General features: G+C 56.5%; 2 long non-coding RNA genes across 2 annotated transcripts; both read right to left on the bottom strand.

Moving 5' to 3' along the window:
* Positions 1-6,210: 6,210 nt before the first annotated feature.
* LOC136305672 (uncharacterized) lies at positions 6,211-7,310 on the bottom strand. The gene is made up of 3 exons (XR_010725395.1): positions 7,171-7,310; positions 6,885-7,036; positions 6,211-6,313 (listed from the first exon to the last, which is right to left on the bottom strand). It is a non-coding gene; the product is annotated as an uncharacterized lncRNA (long non-coding RNA).
* A 6,975-nt stretch (positions 7,311-14,285) lies between these two features.
* LOC136305673 (uncharacterized) lies at positions 14,286-15,250 on the bottom strand. Its single transcript, XR_010725396.1, has 3 exons — positions 15,085-15,250; positions 14,928-15,006; positions 14,286-14,850 (listed from the first exon to the last, which is right to left on the bottom strand). It is a non-coding gene; the product is annotated as an uncharacterized lncRNA (long non-coding RNA).
* Between the last annotated feature and the right edge of the window lie 327 nt (positions 15,251-15,577).

Here is a 15,577-nt window from a genome sequence, read left to right as displayed (position 1 = left end):
AGGGGTCCTGTGGAAGGATTCTGGAGGTCCGAGGGGTGAATTTGGGGTTTGGAGGGAGGTTTTGGGGGGTCCCAGGGATGGATTTGGGGGTTTTTGGGGGTCCAAGGGATGGATTTGGGGGTCCCGGGGTGGATCTGGGGTCCTGGGGAGGTTTTGGGGGGTCCCAGGGGTGGATTTGGGGTTCATGGGGAAAGGTTTGGGGGTTTTTTGGGGCCTCAGGGGTGAATTTGGGGTCCGGGCAGGGGTCTTTGGGGGTCCCTCACCTGCAGGGCGTCGCAGGGGTGGCAGGGGGAGGGGGCAGCGGGGGGGGCCCAGCGCCCACCCCCACCTTGGGCTTCAGGAGGGCGTCGATGAGACAGAAACAGCTCGGGGGGGGGGGGTCAAAAACGGGGGGGGGGTCACGGGCTGGAACCCCCCAGTGCCCCCCAAACCACCCCCAGGGCCCCCCCGACCTCCAGGAGCCCGCAAAACCCTCCTCAGGTTCCTTTGATGCCTCAAATGGGCCGCCCAAACCTCCCGAAGCCCCCCCAAAAACACCCACAGAAGCCCCTTGAGACTCCCCGCAGACCCCCCAAAACCCCCCAAACCCCTCCAGGACAACTCGGGACCCCCAGGACCCCCCAAAATCCGCCCCCCCCTCCCCCTGAGGCCTCATTTGACCCGCTCCACGTTGCAGACAGGCACCAGCTGATCAAGCCACAAGCACCAGCACCTGCGGGACTGGGATGGACTGGGAGCACTGGGAGGGTGATCAGAGGGAACTGGGATGGACGGGGAGTGGACTGGGACGAACTGGCAGGCGTGTGGGGGTCCATGGTGGGCACACGGTGCCTTACTGGTCTGTACTGGGATGGGTCTAATGGCCCCAGGGGAGGGGGTGTGGCCACACTGGTCCAGACTGGGAGGGGTGTCACCATGGCGCCGGAGGCGGAGTCGAGGATACGAGCGAGGCAGGGACACCTAGGGGACAGCCAGGGCACCCCCAGGGACACCTAATGGACAGCCAGGGCACCCCAGGGACAGCCAGGGCACCCCAGGGACACCTAAGGAACAGCCAGGGCACCCCCAGGGACACGTATGAGACAGCCAGGGCAGCCCTGGGACACCTAGGGGCCAGCCAGGGCACCCCAGGGACACCTAAAGGAAAGCCTGGGCACCCCAGGGACAGCCAGGGCACCCCAGGGACACCTAGGGGACAGCCAGGGCCCCCCAGGGACACCTAGAAGACAGCCAGGGCCCCCACAGGGACAGCCAGGGCCCCCCAATGGACAGCAAGGGCACCTCCAGGGACACCTAAAGGACAGCCAGGGCACCCCAGGGACAACTAAGGGACAGCCAGGGCACCCCTAGGGACACCTAAACGAAAGCCTGGGTACCCCAGGGACAGCCAGGGCACCCCAGGGACACCTAGGGGACAGACAAGGCCCCCACAGGGACAGCCAGGGCCCCCCCAGGGACAGACAAGGTACCCCTAGGGACACATAAGGAACGCCAGGGCCCTGACAGGGACACCCAGGGCACCCCCAGGGACACCTAGGGGACAGGCAGGGCACCCCCAGGGACACCAGGGCTTCCCCAAGGACACCTAGGGGACAGCCAGGGCACCCCAGGGAAAGCCAGGGCACCCCAGGGACACCAAGGGGACAGCCAGGGCACCCCCAGGGACACCTAGGGGACAGCCAGGTCACCCGCAGGCACGCCTAGGGGACAGCCAGGGATCCCCAGGGACAGCCAGGGCACCACCAGGGACACCTAGGGGACAGACAGGGCACTCCCAGGGACACCTAGGGGACAGGCAGGGCACCCTTGGGACAGCCAGGGCTCCCCCAGGGACAACTAGGGGACAGCCAGGGACCCCCAGGGACACCTAGGGGACAGCCAGGGCACTCCCAGGGACACCTAGGGGACAGGCAGGGCACCCTAGGGACAGCCAGGGCTCCCCCAGGGACAACTAGGGGACAGCCAGGGAACCCCCAGGGACACCTAGGGGACAGTCAGGGCACTCCAGGAACACCTAGGGGACAGACAGAGCACCCCAAGGACAGCCAGGGCACCCCCAGGGACACCAAGGGGACAGCCAGGGCACCCCCAGGGACACCTAGGGGACAGCCAGGGCACCCCAGGGACACCAGGGCACCCCCAGGGACACCTAGGGGACAGCTAGGGCACCCCAGGGACACCCTGGGCACCCCCAGGGACACATAAGGGACAGCCAGGGCACCTCAAGGAGAGCCAGGGCACCCCCAGGGACATCTAAGGGACAGCCAGGGTACCCCAGGGACACCAAGGGGACAGCCAGGGCACCCCCAGGGACACCTAGGGGACAGCTAGGGCACCCCAGGGACAGCCAGGGCCCCCCCAGGGATAGCCAGGGCATCCCCGGGGACACCTAGGGGACAGCCAGGGCACCCCAGGGACACCCAGGGCACCCCCAGGGACACCAAGAGGACAGCCAGGGCACCTCCAGGGACACCTATGGGACAGCCAGGGCACCCCCAGGGACACCAAGGGGACAGCCAGGGCACCTCCAGGGACACCTAGGGGACAGCCAGGGCACCCCCAGGGACACCTAATGGACAGCCAGGGCACCCCAGGGACACCTAGGGGACAGCCAGGGCACCCACAGGGACACCTAAGGAACAGCCAGGGCACCCCCAGGGACACGTATGAGACAGCCAGGGCAGCCCTGGGACACCTAGGGGACAGCCAGGGCAGCCCTGGGACACCTAGGGGACAGCCAGGGCACCCCAGGGACACCTAAAGGAAAGCCTGGGCACCCCAGGGACAGCCAGGGCACCCCAGGGACACCTAGGGGACAGCCAGGGCGCCCCAGGGACACCTAGAAGACAGCCAGGGCCCCCACAGGGACAGCCAGGGCCCCCCAAGAGAAAGACAAGGCACCCCCAGGGACACCTAGGGGACAGCCAGGGCCCCACAGGGACAGCCAGGGCCCCCCAATGGACAGCAAGGGCACCTCCAGGGACACCTAAGGGACAGCCAGGGCACCCCTAGGGACACCTAAACGAAAGCCTGGGTACCCCAGGGACAGCCAGGGCACCCCCAGGGACAGACAAGGTACCCCTAGGGACACATAAGGGACAGCCAGGGCCCTGACAGGGACACCCAGGGCACCCCCAGGGACACCTAGGGGACAGGCAGGGCACCCCCAGGGACACCAGGGCATCCCCAAGGACACCTAGGGGACAGCCAGGGCACCCCAGGGAAAGCCAGGGCACCCCAGGGACACCAAAGGGACAGCCAGGGCACCCCCAGGGACACCTAGGGGACAGGCAGGGCACCCCCAGGGACACCAGGGCATCCCCAAGGACACCTAGGGGACAGCCAGGGCACCCCAGGGAAAGCCAGGGCACCCCAGGGACACCAAGGGGACAGCCAGGGCACCCCCAGGGACACCTAGGGGACAGCCAGGTCACCCGCAGGCACACCTAGGGGACAGCCAGGGATCCCCAGGGACAGCCAGGGCACCACCAGGGACACCTAGGAGACAGACAGGGCACCCCAGGGGCAGACAGGGCACCCCCAGGGACCGATAGGGGACAGCCAGGGCACCCCAGGGACAGCCAGGGCACTCCCAGGGACACCTAGGGGACAGCCAGGGCCCCCTCAGGGACAGCCAGGGCCCCCCAAGGGACAGCAAGGGCACCTCCAGGGACACCAAAGGGACAGCCAGGGCACCCCAGGGACACCCAGGGCACCGCCAGGGACAGCTAGGGGACAGCCAGGGCACCCACAGGGACACCCAGGGCACCCCCAGGGACACCTAGGGGACAGCCAGGACACCCCAAGGGACACCTAGGGGACAGGCAGGGCACCCCCAGGGACACCTAGGGGACAGCAAGGCACCCCAGGGACACCCTGGGCACCCCCAGGGACACATAAGGGACAGCCAGGGCTCCCCAAGGAGAGCCAGGGCACCCCCAGGGACATCTAAGGGACAGCCAGGGCACCTCCAGGGACACCTATGGGACTGCCAGGGCACCCCCAGGGACACCAAGGGGACAGCCAGGGCACCTCCAGGGACACCTAGGGGCCAGCCAGGGCACCCCGAGGGACACCAAGGGGACAGCCACGGCACCCCAGGGACACCTAGGGGACAGCCAGGGCGCCCCCAGGGACACATAGGGGACAGCCAGGGTACCCCCAGGGACCCCTAGGTGACAGCCTGGGCACCCCCAGGGACAGCCGGGGCACCCCTAGAGCACCCCAGGGCACCCCCAGGGACACGTAGGGGACAGCTAGGGCACACCAGGGACAGCCAGGGCACCCCCAGGGACACCTAGGGGACAGCCAGGGCCCTCTCAGGGACACCAGGGCACCCCCAGGGACAGCCAGGGCACCCCCAGGGACACCTAGGAAGACAGCCAGGGCAGCCCTGGGACACCTAGGGGACAGGCAGGGCACCCCCAGGGACACCTAAGAGACAGCCAGGGCACCCCAGGGACAGTCAGGTCCCCCCAAGGGACACCTAGTGGACAGCCCGTGGACCCCAAGGGACACCTAGGGGACAGCCAGGGCATCCCAGGGACAGTCAGGTCCCCCCAAGGGACACCTAGTGGACAGCCCGTGGACCCCAAGGGACACCTAGGGGACAGCCAGGGCACTCCAGGGACACCTAGGGGACAGCCAGGGCAACCCCAGGGACAGCCAGAGCACCCCAGGGACACCTAGGGGACAGCCAGGGCGCCCCCAGGGCCACCTAGGGGAAAGCCAGGGCACCCAGAGCTCCAAGTGCTCTCCAAGGCAGGCTCAAAACCCTTACCAACGATTGGCTTTAATAAAGCAACTCACACAAAGTCACCAGCACCACACGGTTGGTCTGTAACGGCTGCAACAAAATATGCCCTTCTGGAAGCAGTTCAGCACTTACTGATCACTTCTTTGTTTTGGCACTTCCCAGCCAGGGCCTGCGGGGCCTCCTGCAGATGCAGGTCTTCGCTGACAAGGCTCCACTTGTGCAGCAGCAGCAGGATTAGGGGCAGGAGCAGGAGCAGCTCCCTGAAATTTTAGAAAATATTAGAAAAATACAGGCAAAAATCTCACCTCTGTCCTCCCCTAAGAACATCCCTAGGACATCATCCCAGTTTTTCCCAGCTAGGAGCTGCAAGGAATTCAGGCAGGGGAATTGACATCAGGGAACAGCTTTGTAAAGTCAAAGGCAGAAAGAGAAGATCCACCAGCAAAGGGCAGGAAAGGGGAAAGGTTTCTGAAAACATTTCTGCAGTCTAATTAATAATTATTTCTGCTTCCCCAGCGAGAAGAACACAAACTCACAGCCATTCAGGCCTGACAGTCCCCTGCAGCCAGAGCTCAGCACACATCCACAGAAGCAAGTCCAGCATCTGAAAGAAAAAAAAAAAAAAAAAAAAAAACAACAAAAAAACACAATCAAACCAGAAGGAAAAGGTGATTTCTTTGGCTTCAAAGTTATTTCAAGTTCTTAAAGCCCAACACAGCTGATAGGAGAAACAGAGTCAGGGCTCCTGGCAGACAGAGGGTGTTTTCCCCCCCAGGGGACTGCAGAGGAATTGTCTGGGACTTGGACTGTCCCTCGGGGTGACACCAGTTGCTGTGACTTTTATCATTCCATATGTTTGACTCCCAAAACTTCCCAGCCCAGGGGCTTGAGCTGACAGGGCAGCACAAAGATTGTTCTCTGTGTGGTGCCCAGATTTGGGGTTCACTGTCACCTTTGCTAGTTTAGATGAATTATACCCACGGCCCCGAATTCCCTGCTCAGTTCCTGCTGCAATAACCTCACAGTGCCTCACAGAGCATGGATATTCCCACGCAGAGCTGCTGCTTGAATGCCAGATGTGTCAGGAACCAGCAGAGCTTCCAAGGAAGCTCAGCAGGATGGGGACAGGATAGGTTTCTATTCCATAGATTTGGTTAATTCTAACCCTCATCCCCTGGGGGTCACCTGTCAGATTTCCCTGGAATTCAGCCACCCCCTGAGCTCGGGCTCCAGGTGATGTTTCAGAGCAGGAGAAGGCACTGGCCGGCCTGTGCTGAGGCAGCCCCTGTGCCCTCGGGAGGACACAGCTCCCTGCAGGAGCTCAGCTCCTTTCCAAGCCCCAGCAGTGGCCTCTGCAAGTGCCTTTCCCTCAGGCAAGGGATGCCCATCCCTGCCTTCAGCACACCTCCAGTGGGACCCACCTGCAAAAGCTTTCCATCACTTCTGCACTCCGGCTGGCTCCCTGGAAAAGTCCAGACTTCATCCAAACGAAACTCCATCCCACTCAAACCTTTGATTTTGAGGCATCTCCGAGGGCCGTTGCTCTGGATTTAATTTCTGTGAGGGAGGAGCGCCTTGGCTTTAATGCTGCCGATGGGTGATGTCCTCAGGCTGAAAGGGAGGGGATTTGGGGTGGCCAGGACATCCCTGGCAACTGTGTGGGAGCTCCGGGAGGTGGGAATTGCTGTCTGAGCCCCTCTGCAGACAGCCCGAGCCGCCGTTCCCGGGCAATGCCAGCTGTTCCCTGGGGAGCTCTTGGGCTGTGGGTGCCTCTGTCCGGGCTGCAGCATCTCCCCGTGCCCGGTGGGAGCAGCCCCTGGCCGAGGAGCCGCGGCAGCCCCGGGGCCGTGTCCGTGCCAGCCCCGAGCCCGGCCCCGGGCCCTGCGTTTGGCCGCCGCTGCCACGGGCGGGGCCCCGCAGGCACAGCTCCTCCCCTGCACATCATCCCAGGGCTGCTGGCCCCGCTGGGGCTGCCGGCCTCCTTCCTCCCTGCGCCTCCGGGCACCCGGGACACCTGCAGGAAACACCGAGGGACACTGCAGGCGGCACGGGGGGGCACCGAGGCCTCCGGCCAGAAAAGCAGCCCCGGCCTCAGCAGCTGCCATCAGTTTGGCCCGGCAACACTCACCTGCAGGAAACGCCCCTGTGCGGGTGGGACCGGCCCTGCCTCTCTCCAGAACTTTGGCCGTGGAAGAAGGGAAGCCTCAGGACTTGTCCTGCTCTTTTCCGCCCAGAAAGAGACTTTGTGTAAGTACTTTTACGGCAGCTGTTGAGTAAATCCTGGAAAGGACAGGAAATCAGCGTCACTGGAAGAGCTTTGTGCTGTCGTGACCTGCCAGCCAGTTCTGCCCTCGAGCCATTCCAGGGGCTGGTGTGTGAAGCAGCTTTGGCAGAGAAGGCGGCACTGCACTTACCTTAGTGGGGCCAAGCGTTGCCATCCTATGGAGGTCCATCCCCATAATGCAGAGATTGGTTCAGCTGCTTGGAGCAGAGTCCGGGTAATGCCAAGGTGCTGAGTTCGATTCTCAAACGGTCCGTCTGCTTGAGAGTCAGATTTTAGGATCCCTCTCAGGCTCAGTATATCCTGTGACCTGGAAATAAGAGGAAAATTCTCGGCTGAGTTTTAATAAAACAGCTTTTGCCATTGCAGGGTGTGAGCTGCACTCGGTGATTTTCGGCCGCGATGAGCCCCACGAGCATTCCGCCCTTCCTTGCCGCCATCTTGGTTGCGTCTGAGGCCACTTCCGGTCCCGCCGGCATCTTTTTTGCGGCACCGCTAAGGCCCCCGGCAGGTGTTTACACAGACGCCTGACTAAATCCACGAATCCGAACGCAAGCGCGTCGCGACTGAGCACACGGCCCGTGTCGGCACACCTGGAAACGCCGCGGAAAATTGCGCCCGGGCAGCGCCGTAGTCGGGGTTTTTGTGCAGGCGTCTGCGTAAACGCCTACAGGGTCCTTATTTTTTCCCGCCCTTTTGGCCGCCTTTTTTGGAAGGTCGGGCGCCTCGCGCTTCGGCGCCATTTTGTGAGGGGCGACGTGTGACTTCCGCTTTCCCTTGCCGCCATCTTGGTTGCTCCTGAGGCCACTTCCGTCCCGGCCGCCATGTTCTTTGCGGCTCGGCATAGGCCTCCGCCAGGTGTTTACGCAGACGCCTGACTAAATCAACGAATCTGAACGCGGACGCGGCGCGACTGAGCACACGGCCCGTGTCCCCACACCTGGAAACGCCGCGGAAAATTGCCCCCGGGCGGCGCCGTAGTCGGGGTTTTGTGCAGGCAGCTGCATAAACACCTATAGGGTCCTTATTTTTCTCGCCCTTTTGGCCGCCCTTTTTAGAAGGTCAGGCGCCTCGCGTCTCGCCGCCATCTTGGTAGTGGAACCCACTAAAATGCCCCCTCGGCCGCTCACACAAGCGCCTGACTCAATGGACTGCCGCCCGCGGCGCCGCTGCGCCCCCATCCCGTGTCCGCACACCCGCAGACGCCGCGGAAAAGCGCGCCCGGACGGCTCCGGGGTCCGGGTGGCGCGCGCAGGCAGCCGGCTGCCACGCGCCCGGGCTCCTTGCCTTTTTCCCTCCCTTTCGGCCCCGAGCTGCGGGCGGGCGGGCGGCAGCGCCGCCCCCGAGCTCACAATGCGGGGCTGCCACGCGCGTCGGGGACGGGCGGGGGGGGACAGCTGCACTACCGCTCTTTGCCCACAGGGTGGCAGCACTGCCGCACGGCTCCGGCGGGACGGTCATGGGGGACAGCTGCACTACCGCTCTTTGCCCACAGGGTGGCAGCATTGCCGCACAGATCAGGCGGGACGGGCGGGAGGGACAGCTGCACTACCGCTCTTTGCCCACACGATGGCAGCATTGCCGCACAGATCAGGCGGGACGGGCGGGAGGGACAGCTGCACTACCGCTGTTTGCCCACACGGTGGCAGCATTGCCGCACAGATCGGGCGGGCCGGGCGGGGGGGAAGCTGCACTACCGCTCTCTGCCCACAGGGTGGCAGCACTGCCGCGCGGCGGCGCGGAGCGGAGCCATAAACGAACGTGCCCAGAAATGCCCTTCCGAACAGCCTCCGGAATAAATGGCCCAAAAGACCCCCGAGCACACCTGCGAGAGCCCTGCCAGCAACCAGACCGAAACAAAAAAGCCTTTCGTTCAGGCTCTATTTCAATATTTTTTATCTTTGTGATTCTGATATTTACATTAATCATTACAATTCAGCTTTTATATTATGTACATTATACATCATGTATTATGTTTATTATACTATTATATTTATTATATATATTAAGTATAGAAAGTTATATATAAAATAATTTATTATTTATTATGTAATGTTATAAATAATAATACATTTCATTGAAATATCATGATTATGTACATTATAGATGTTTATATTATGTATATTATATATATTTATAAAACGTGTAGTATGTAATAATATATTGTGTATTTATCATTTATATTATTTTTCATATCCTATACTTTTTGTTATTTTTCTTTTTCATTATTTTTTAATTCGTTTGTTTATATTTTAAACGATATTTTACACTAGATGAATTCATTAACCTAACACATCAGAAACACAATTAATTTGAATTAAATGAGCCTGGTTTTCTAAGGGGTAAAGTTTTAATCTTTATTCAAATAATATGGGCATGTTTTCTCTTTCTCTATGGTTTTTTTTTGGTGGGTTGCGGGGGAGTTTAGTTTGTGGGTTTTCTTTTTTTGTTCGCTTTGTTTTGGAGTTCTTTGCTAATAAACAAGCAGGGTCGGAGAGTTCAAAATAAAACGTCTACTTTGTTTTTATTGCCCCCTCTGAAATACGCCTCGACAGCCTGGACAGCAGGCTGCTGCTGGTAACACTGTGCACGGGTAGGAGGAGACCTGGTCGGGGCTGGGAAGGAAAAAACGGCACCACGGTGGTCACAGCTTTCTCCCTTCAGGAGTTTTATGGAGCAGAAAATACAGAGCTTTTGCCAACTGCGCTCTCTATGACATCCCGACGTCCAGCGGGCACGGAGGTCATTTCTCATCTTTCTTGCCAACAGCCAAACCCCCAGGCGCCCAGGGGAAGAAAGAGTATGGGGAAAAAAAAAAGGAACAAAGAAAACATGAAAAAATAAACCAAAACTATAGAAAATAATAAATAAAATTAAAATACCAAAAGAAAAAAATTTCAAAGTAACAAAAAAGTGGAAAAAAAAATTTAAACAAAAAATTAAAATAAAAAACTAAAAGTAGTTTTAACAAGTAAATAAATAGCTAAAGAAAAAAAAAAATTGAAAAACGGAAGAAAAAGTCTTTGAAAAACCACAAAACGCAACATGAAAAACCACAACAAAAGAGCATAAAAATACAAAAATAACAAAAACTAAAATACAAAATTAAATAAACGCAGCTCTCACCTCCTGCCACTGCCTAAAAAAGCACCATGGCTTTCCTCAATTATGCAGCAATAAGGGAAACAAACCCAGTGCCCCCCAGAACAGAAGGTTTTCTAGACAATTCCCACTTTTGCTTGGAAACAAATTCTATTTTAGTGGGAAGCTCATTTTGGACAAACACCCAAATGTGCCAAGGTAGGAAAGAACCAGCCCCCTGTGTCCAAGGAACAGCAGCTAGGCCTGGATTCAGGTTTTAATGGCATTTATGTAATTAAAAATGCAGTAAATTGAACTTTACAAAGAGATGAATCATGGCAAATAAATACTTCAACGTTTTCTTGGGAATTCACAGAATTTTGTGGAGATGGTGCTGGACAATTCCTGATTTACCAACATTAATTGGGTAAATTTCCTTGGAAATGTGCTCTACAAGGTGCAAAAATTCCAATTAGGATGGAAAATTGGAATAAATAAATATTCCCTTACTAAAATCAGAGAGAAAATCAGAGTTATTCCTTCAAATAAAAGGAAGGAATAACATCTAAATCCAAGCTTGCCTGGAAAACAAGCTCAGGAATTTCTAACATTGAAAACTTTTGCAAGAGTCATGAAGTTGGTGAAAGTTCATGGAATGATGATTTAAAATCTGCTTCCTCTGCTCTAATTTAAAGGGAAGTGGGAATTCAACAGGTCCAGTTACTCCTATCCAACCTTGGACTGGGATAAGGCCTTCCAGTGGCTTCACTTCCTACTGGCTCTCTCCTTTTTGCCCACAACCTGGAAGAGGAAAAGCAACAGGAATAAAGTCTCAAACAGGATGGCCTTGGTCCAGGCAGACTGAAATGCAGCTCCCAGGGAGGGAGGCCAGGCTGTGCCTCGGGGAGCTCCGGGAATCTGGGATTGCCCGTGGGATTAAAGGGCTGGAAAAGCACACCCACCTGCCAGGTTCAGTGCTGGGACCGAGCAAGGCCGGGGCTCGGGGGCAGCAGTCAGAGCTGGGACTGCAGGAGAACACCCCAAACCCGGGTTAAACATCCGGCACGACACGCAGCACGCTCCGGGAGAAACTCGGGTGGGAGAAGCCCCGGGATGCTCCACGTTCCTTGCCCTTGGCAGCTGTGCCAGGGCCTCCATCAGAATGCTGACCTCACCGTGCAGCTCCTACAAAATAGGAGAACTTATGGGAATCGCCCAGCAATCCATGGACTTCCAGTTATTAAGAACCACAGCTGCAGCGAAAGGTGCCCAAACTCTACTGCAAACCAGCAGGTCTGAGGAGACGCAGGGATTTATTCCTGAGGGGACACAAGGATCCCTCAGCCAGCCAGGATTTCTCCCAGGCTCTTCCCACTGCTCTCTGAGGACACAAACAGCAGTTTTTCCCTGGAGTTCCCCTTTCCAACAATGCCAAGACTCATGTTCTCCTCCAACCCCAGGTTCAGGAGGGAAAGTAGGAATATTATCACTGCACAGACTGTCCAGGAGGGTGTGACTGAGGCAGCAGCACCAGCTCCCACTCCACTGCTGCTCTGGATTCCTGAGCAGCTCCTTTCCATCCTGCCCTTCCCAGCACCATTCCCTGGGTGCCATGTCCACAGACACCTTCTCCATGCCGCTTAAAACCCACAGACACCAACAGAAAGGAGATCAAAAATCAATTCACATGCTGCTAGTCAGAGAGAATGGGAGAGGCCTAAAAATCTGCATTTATTTTAGAACACTAGAGCAATTTCTTCATGACCCTGACTATCAGTGATGGGCAGATAAACACCTTCTTTAACTTACTACCTGCAAAAACATCAAGTTTCAAGTTTAGTAAAGATAAAATTTTGCTGCAAAAATAAAAGAGGTGGGATGTTGGTGTTAGTGCTTTAACCTTCGGACATTAGCGGGTATTTGTAAAACAAATTCATTATTGAAGCAGCTAACTTGAAAATAAGGGGGTTTTACAATAAAGTTGACCAAAAAAGAGTCTCAAAATTAAGATATAGGTTGCACAAATATTTAAGAAAAAAAAAGTTGTCTTTCGTGCATATAACCTGCCAGCCTCTCATGTCTTCAGTCCTTACCATTTATTTTTACCAAGGTGATGACTAAAACCTTGTCAAAAGCTCAAAAAAAAAAACAATCCAGGACAAGGCAGGTGTTTTCCCAAGTACCCCCAGTGTGGAGCTGTGTCAGCCACAAGTGTTTGCTCCCTCAGCCCAGCCCGGAGCAGGCTCCAGCTGCTGCCCAGGGGTTACCAAGGGACTCACCTGTTTCAAGCTGTAAATGCAGGTGGCCTGCACTGGAGTGCCAAAAAATGTGAAATATGTGACTCTCACCTTGAATAGCGATCAATCTTCTCAGGGGAGCCCCTCACCCAGGATGGGGGGCTCTGCCACGGATTTCATCCCTCTGCATCTGAAAGAAAGTTGGGACAAAAGTCAGAGTGCTGCAGGATACCTTGACAGCTCCACACATCTTGTGGCAATCTAGGAATACCCTCTACAGTCTAACTACACCCCACATCACAAATTTCAAGCCCCCAGCACTATTATCCTATTACCCCCACACCCAGACTGAGCATCAAGGCAGAGCAGCTCCCGGCCAAACACACACCAACACCCGTGACACAGCACAGGACAAACGAGGGGACACAACAGGGACAGAAAACTCTGGCAAGAAGAATGACCCTGAGGGTCCAGAGAACTCGGAATGAGATGACCGAGGTAAGATGGAAGGTGAGCTGGCCAGGCTCAGAGAACCCTGCAGGAACAAGATGCCATCGGGATGACTTATCCCAAGAAATGCAGAGATGGATGCCCGAGAATCCTACGGTCAGAATCCTCGAGCTGTCTTTGCATTCTCACAAGACCTAACCCGCCGAATGGATCAGGGCGGTGCACGGCTGTCAGTACAGCTCAGAACAAGACCTGAAAAGGCATCGGACTGGATGCTTGTGAAGAGAGATGGATTCTGATGAGTGTCCGAGCAGCTGAGACAAAGGCACCTGGCTGAGGAGCACAGAGATCAGAAATGCTAAGACTGATGCCAGGGGTTTTGATAGGCCCCTGAAGGGCTAAGGGAAAAGACAGCACACACAAGACACCCAAGACACAGAGTGCACAACAGACACAACACACACCAGGACTGCTCTGCCCTGCACACCTCGGCACTGTGATCCAGAATGAGACTCTCCCTGGATGAAACCTAAGGGGTCACAGCTTAGACATCCCTGTCTTCAAACCTGACTCAAAAAACCTTGCTAGTGACCCCACACTCTTCTTTCATGCCCTCTACGGCTCTGAGCTCTCCACTTATCTCTCAGATGTCTGGGGAGGTGCATCCACGCCGGGTCCCAAAGAAGGCTGCCTCTCCCTCGGGGAAATTCCTGCTGTGACCAGGCTGGTGTCTCCTCGTCAGCTACAATAAAGAGAACTAAACGTGACCCTGTGCTCTTAGCAGCACATCAGCCAGAAACCAGCAATTCTGCTACTCACAGTCTCCTAAGCTTGCCTGTGTCCTCGGCCCTGTGCTTCAGCTGCGCTCAGAGGCCAACGCCGGCGTCGCAGGGTCTGGTCTAAAAATAAAGACAAAGAACAGAGCTGTAACACGGCCACCATTTACACCTCCCCTGCAAATCAAAACAGTGACCGACCTTCTCAGGGGAGCCCCCTCACCCAGGATGGGGGGCTCTGCCACAGATTTCATCCACCTGCATCTGAAAGAAAGTCAGAACAACAGTCAGAGTGCGGCAGGATACCTTGACAGCTCCACATATCTTGTGGAAATCTAGGAATACCCTCGACAGCCCTGCTACACTCCACATCACAAATTTCAAGCCCCCAGCACTATTATCCTATTACCCCTACACCCAGACTGAGCATCAAGGCAGAGCAGCTCCCGGCCAAACACACACCAACACCCGTGACACAGCACAGGACAAACGAGGGGACACAACAGGGACAGAAAACTCTGGGCAAGAAGAATGACCCTGAGGGTCCAGAGAACTCGGAATGAGATGACCGAGGTAAGATGGAAGGTGAGCTGGCCAGGCTCAGAGAACCCTGCAGGAACAAGATGCCATCGGGATGACTTATCCCAAGAAATGCAGAGATGGATGCCCGAGAATCCTACGGTCAGAATCCTCTACCTGCCTTTGCATTCTCACAAGACCTAACCCGCCAGAATGGATCAGGGCGGTGCACGGCTGTCAGTACAGCTCAGAACAAGACCTGAAAAGGCATCGGACTGGATGCTTGTGAAGAGAGATGGATTCTGATGAGTGTCCGAGCAGCTGAGACAAAGGCACCTGGCTGAGGAGCACAGAGATCAGAAATGCTAAGACTGATGCCAGGGGTTTTGACAGGCCCCTCAAAGGACAAAAGGAAAAGACAAGACACCAAACAGACAGAGTGCACAACAGACAAGTGACACAACACACACCAGGACTGCTCTGCCCGGCACACCTCGGCACTCTGATCCAGAATGAGACTTTCTGTAGCCTAAGCGGTCACTTCTTGGACATCCCTGTCACCAAAAATGACTCAAAAAATCCCTCCCGGTGGCCCCTGATCCCACACCCCGCTTTCAAGCCCTCCCTGGCTCCGAGCCCTCCACTTATCTCTTGGACGTCTAGGGAGGTGAATCCACGCTGGGTGGCAAAGAAGGCCGCCTCTCCCTCAGGGAAATTCCTGCTGTTGCTGGGCTGTTGTCTCCTACACAGCTACAATAAAGAAAACCAAACATCAAAGCATAATCTTGGCAGCCCATCACCCAAAACCCGACAATTCTGCCACTCACTGTCTCCTAAGCTTGCCCGTGTCCTCGGCCCCGTGCTTCAGCTGCGCTCAGAGGCCAACGCCGGCGTCGCAGGGTCTGCCTGGGTAAAGAGCAGACAATGTGACGTGGCAGCGCTGGAACTTGAGGGGACCATCCCTCCTTCTCCTCCCTGACTCACCTCAACTCCTCGGCCGTTATCCAAGACTACCTGGATGGGGCCTTCACAAGGAGAAGATCAAGGCTCCATCACAGACTCCTGGAATGCTCCCGGAGGGCTCACGGGTGAGGTGACCCGGGTCTGTCGTCCGGTTGGTGAGAGGGGAGCTCGGCCTCCTGCGAGTGGACTCCCTAAAACACACAATAACGGAGGCTTAGAGTTGCACCAGCGAGTGAGGCTTGAACAATAGCAACTGCTTCTGTCCACCCATCGCTGCTCACCTCGCCCACGTCAGCTTGACTGCTGAGATCCGGCTTTACCACCTAAAAATAAAGACAAAGAACAGAGATGTAACACAGCCATCATTTACACCTCCCCTGCAAATCAAAACAGTGACTGACCTTCTCAGGGGAGCCCCTCACCCAGACTGGGGGGCTCTGCCACAGATTTCATCCCTCTGCATCTGAAAGAAAGTTCGGACAAAAGTCAGAGTGCTGCAGGATACCTTGACAGC

The sequence above is a fragment of the Chamaea fasciata genome, unplaced genomic scaffold (assembly GCF_029207755.1).
Source record: "Chamaea fasciata isolate MVZ Bird 193981 ecotype frontalis unplaced genomic scaffold, bChaFas1.0.hap1 SCAF_567, whole genome shotgun sequence".
Taxonomy (NCBI): domain Eukaryota; kingdom Metazoa; phylum Chordata; class Aves; order Passeriformes; family Sylviidae; genus Chamaea; species Chamaea fasciata.
Note: the sequence above shows the minus strand (reverse complement) of the source record. Positions and strands in the feature narration are given on the sequence as shown.